Source organism: Sarcophilus harrisii, chromosome 4 (assembly GCF_902635505.1).
Source record: "Sarcophilus harrisii chromosome 4, mSarHar1.11, whole genome shotgun sequence".
NCBI lineage: Eukaryota > Metazoa > Chordata > Mammalia > Dasyuromorphia > Dasyuridae > Sarcophilus > Sarcophilus harrisii.
The window spans coordinates 396,493,628-396,498,648 of NC_045429.1; the positions used below are offsets into that span (position 1 = coordinate 396,493,628).

The window sequence follows — 5,021 nt, forward strand, 5'->3', positions numbered from 1 at the left end:
GCTCAGAACTGATCTACCCACAGTCTAGTTCATCAGTCCCATTATCTATTTCACAAAAGAATTGGTGTTCTTCTATGCCTTGAATTAGCGAGCATTCATCAGAACTCCCTTTCAATAAATATTTATTAATTGAATGAGTAACTCTGCATCTGTGTTAAATGAAGAATCCAAATTATCCCCAACTGAGGTTTGTTTGGATTATTGAGTCTATATAAACAAAATCCAGTATAGCATTCTGTATTTATTGAATGCCTACTCCATGCTAGCTATTGCAAGGGATGTAGAAATAAGAAAAACGTAGTCCATATTTACAAAGGGCTTCAAAATTGTCTGGTGAATTTGATCACTGAATCTCAGCATTGGAAAGAATCTGAGCTCATCTCCTCCAACCTATATCTGACCAAGAAATGTCTCTGCCACATATCTGAGAAAAGGGCCTTGAGTCTCCTGAGGAAGAATTGATTGTCCAGCAAGGTAGATCATTCCATTTTAACATAGCTCTAGTTGTAAGCATAATGGGGGGCAAGTACAAGCATGACACATATCAAAAACTTCACTGATGCAATTTTCCCAAGTGGAAGAAGCTATGGTTTCTGATTCCAGGAGAGTGATAATGTCCTAAAATAAAGAGAATTAAGAATGAATAACCATTATGTGACTGGTTCCAGTCTGTTAAACACATTGTTAAAAGTTTTTATATTGCCTATATCAATCAATCAATCAGTGAACATTTATTAACACCTACTCTGTGCTAGGCTTTGTGCTTCATGTTGAGGACCTAAAAAAAGGGAAGATGGTCTCTATCCTGAAGGAGTTCACAACATACAAAGTGAGACAAAATATAAACAAATACATGCAAAGCAAGCTATGTATATATATAACATAAACAAATAAACAAAGTACTGGAATTAAGAAAAAAGAAAAATCTTCTTGTAAAACACAGGAATTTTAATAGAAAATTAAAGGAAGACAAGGAAGTCAATCGATGGACTTGAGGAGAGATATCTTTCTAGGTATGGAAGATAGCTAGAAAAAAAATTCCCAGATGCCCAAGTCACAGTATTCCATTTATGAACAGTGGGCCAGGAGCCCACTATCACTAGATCAAGGAGTATGTGTCAGCGAATAAGATGTAAGAGTACTGGAAAGGTAGGAATGGACTAGATTATGAAGGGTATCAAATGCCAGACAACATATCCTGGAGGCAATAGGAAGCCACTGGAGTTTATTGAATGGGGGAAGGGTGTGACATGGTCAAACCTGATTTTAGGAAAATCATTTTGGTGTCTGAATGGAAGACAGATAAGAACTGTAATAATTCAGGCATGAGGTGATGAACTGGTATCAGTGACAGAGGAGAAAACAGGGCATATTTCAAGAGATGTTGCAGAGATGAAATCAATAAACCTTGGCAACTGGTTGAATATGGAAGGGAGAGAGAGTGAGAGATAGTAAGAATTCAGGATGATAGCTGGGTTGTGAGTCTGGGAGACTAAGAGAATGATGGTGCCCTTTATAATAGTAGCAAAGGGGTGGGGTGGGGGGAAATTGGGTTTAAGAGGAAAGATAACGAGTTCCATTTTGGACATATTTAGTTTAAGATGTCTACTGGAGTGCTCACTTCGGCAGCACATGTACTAAAATTGGAAACAATACAAAAAAGATTAGCATTGCCCCTTTACAAGTTTGACATGCAAATTCATGAAGCATTCCACATTTTTTGCTTGCCTTCTCAAGGAAAGGAAAGGGGAGGAAGAGAATATGTAACTCAAATTTTTTAAAAAGCAAAGTTAACGTTTTTTACATGAGATTGAGAAAAAAATAAAATAAGAGAGAAAGGAAGAACATATGGATGGTAGTCGAGAGGCTAGTTTTGAATCCTGGCTTTGCGGTTTATTCATTTGAATGTGTTTATTCATCCCTTCACCTCTCTAGGTCTCTATTTCCTAAGCTATAAAATAAGCCATTTGAGCTACCGGCTCTCTGAAGTCTTTTAATGCTTTCTAATGATGTTACTTTCCTGTATATTATCTTTTATTCTAAAAGTGCTGTGTGGGAGACAAAGCAGAAGCTGCTGTCTTTTATATAAAGACAAATGGTAAACATCACAGCATAGTGGATAGAGGATTGAATCTAGAGTAAGTTATGAGTTCAAAATCTGTCTTTAATTCTTGTTAGCTGTATCACCTTTGAGAAATCACTTAATGTCTCTGAACCTCAATCAAATTTCTTCATAACAGAAGTTCCCATATAACGAAATCACCACTCCTTGATATAAAACACAGAAAATAAGATTCAAATAAATTCAGATACTTGCCCAAGACCATATAGTTAGTGAAAAATATATATCCCTGGTCTTTTGACTTTAAGTTCAGTGATATTTCCATTCAAGCACAGGTTATTTGTCTCTAGTCATATACAACATGCATTTAATAGTCACCTTCAGTGTACAAGACATTTCAAGGTAACACTATAAAAGCAGAAAGACAAATAGTTGCTGTTTTCAGGGAACTTCTGGTATGCTTCTATGAGACATGCAGATAGTTTTATACACCAAGATCCACATACTCATACATATCTATACCTATGTATATATATGGTTATTTGAAGAAGAAAATGCTATCTAATCTATATGTCCCTAGGATGTTATATTTTTATTTTCTCAGATATCTATTCCTTAATCTATTTGTAGATTTTTTTAAAGAAAATTTCTTTTGTCCTCATCTTAGCTTTTATTTCTTGCTACTGTTAATGCATATATCTTCAGTAAAGACACACTTCTTCTCTATATATACATTGAAATTTTCTGCTTCATATATGCTATAGATTAGGATATTAGAAAACGTCCTAGAAACAAAGGAAAACAATTTATACTGTAATATCAATGTAAATATTTAAAAATTATGAAAGACATACAAACTCTGAACAATGTAATAAATACTCATGATTCCAGGGGATCCAGAATAGACATTGTAAAGAGGCAATATAGCAAAAATAATCTTTAGACATGATGAATGAAGAAATTTGTTTTGTTGTCTATTGTTCATTACAAAAGTTTTGTATTTGTTTTTGTTTCTCTCTTAAGGAGAAAAATGAATGTTGGGAAAAGGACCAAAAATGTCTACTGAACATCCATATCTAGCTGTGTGAAAGGTAATTGGAGATGTAAAATTGTAGGTCATCAGAGAAGTTGGTGCAGGAATTGTAAATATGAGAACATGTTTGCTACATGCATTCCAACTGCAAGATTTTATGTTTTTGCCAACATTATGTGAAAATTACTTCAAATTTCTAGTCTGTTTCACTATGTAGATAACATGTATTTTCTTTTTTTATTATTATAGTTTTTTATTTACAAGATATATGCATGGCTAATTTTTCAGCATTAACAATTGCAAAACCTTTTGTTCCAATTTTTCCCCTCTTTCCCCCCCCACCCCTTCCTCCAGATGGCAGGTTGACCAATACAGATAACATGTATTCTCAATGTTTTCATTTCAATTCATCATTGCTATGCAAGGTAGAGTCTCTGAGAAAAATAATTTTTACCATAATCTTCCTCATTCTTGTCATCATTAAATGCAATTTTCATAAATTCATAGTATTTCCAGAAGATCCAGGATAAACATGACCTGCTGCCTGACAAAGAGTGCTACAGCATTGAAGCGAGTTGTGGTCCCTTTAAGAAATTGTATTTCCTATTGATTTGTGATTCCTTTCAGATTACTCCCAGCCCCTCCTGGCAGATGCATTATCAGTTTTGGAAGCCAGGGCCTTTGATTCACAAATCCTGGTCAAAAGCATCCCTTTGAATTCCAAAAGGAGATCGGGGCTTGTCTCAGCCCCCATCGGACCTGAGCCAACTTGAGCTCTTCCAGCCCCCATTCTGACGATCTGCTCCGGTTTCCCAACTCCCCCCCAACACAAGCAATATAATGAGCTTCCATCAACTAAGGTCTTTGCAGATGAACCTTGGCAGTTCCCTTTACTGCCAGGATCTTCTGCCCACTGAGAACTGCATTCTCAGTGCAAAATGTCATTTTTCCAAAAATCTGTGCACTGGAATACTCTTTCCAGTGTCATCCTCTGTTTACCCTCATCTATTTCCCTAACCAGACTTTATGCTTCCAATCCCCATAATAAACCTGTTTTATCAATCTAGGTTTTCAGATTTGTAAATTCCTTTACAGGAAGCCTCTGGGCTACCAGAAGGGAGTCCCCAAAACTCCCTACCCTTGCACCGAAACCTACCCTGAACCCTGAACTTTCCACTAGACCTTATTTAACTCCCTGACCACCAGAAACCCTAATTTCATTTGGGGACCCCAAATCTAAACCTCATCAGCATATGACATCCATCTTTAAATATGCTGAATGAATTTATTTTGCTGAATATTGCTATTCATTACAAAAGTTTTATATTTTTTTCTATTTCTCTTGTAGATCCAGGGAAGGAAGTTGGGGAAGAGAAAAATAAATGCTTAACAATTTTTTTAAAAATGTAAACTGGACCGGAAGGGAATTTATTTTCGAAGGGAATTTAAAGACTAAGGATTTGAACCCTTTCCTTTCTTTTGTAGATGTGAAAACTGAGGGCATTGTTGTAGGCTGGGCCTAAATCAGGCCAGTCTCCAAATGGTTTAGGACTAGCATAGGAATGGATAAAGATACTCAGAGGTCATTCAACAGTTAACAAAAGGAAGTTTACATAACCTAGCATAGAAAGGATATTCAACAAAGGCAGGTGTAGATCCCACTGCCTCTGTCCAGTTAGTCTGCCAGTGTGGCAAACCCTGAGACTTAGAACTAACACTGTTTTAAAGTCCCAGGCAGACTTTACATGGGTGGATGTTTTTAATGCACTGAAGTAACCAGAAAACTATATCAATATGGCCTGAGGCTAGCAAAAAGCCACTTCAGGGAGGGAGATTGAACCTTAATCCACTGACATAATCAAGTCTAAAGTATATTGCATTTTAGAGAAATAATTAGTATAACCTATTTAGGGATGGTGGGAAGAG

The 5,021-nt window shown here is 36.2% G+C and overlaps 1 non-coding gene across 1 annotated transcript; it reads left to right on the forward strand.

Moving 5' to 3' along the window:
- Positions 1-1,613: 1,613 nt before the first annotated feature.
- Positions 1,614-1,721, forward strand: LOC111720730. Its single transcript, XR_002770295.1, has one exon. It is a non-coding gene; the product is annotated as a U6 spliceosomal RNA (small nuclear RNA).
- Positions 1,722-5,021: the final 3,300 nt, after the last annotated feature.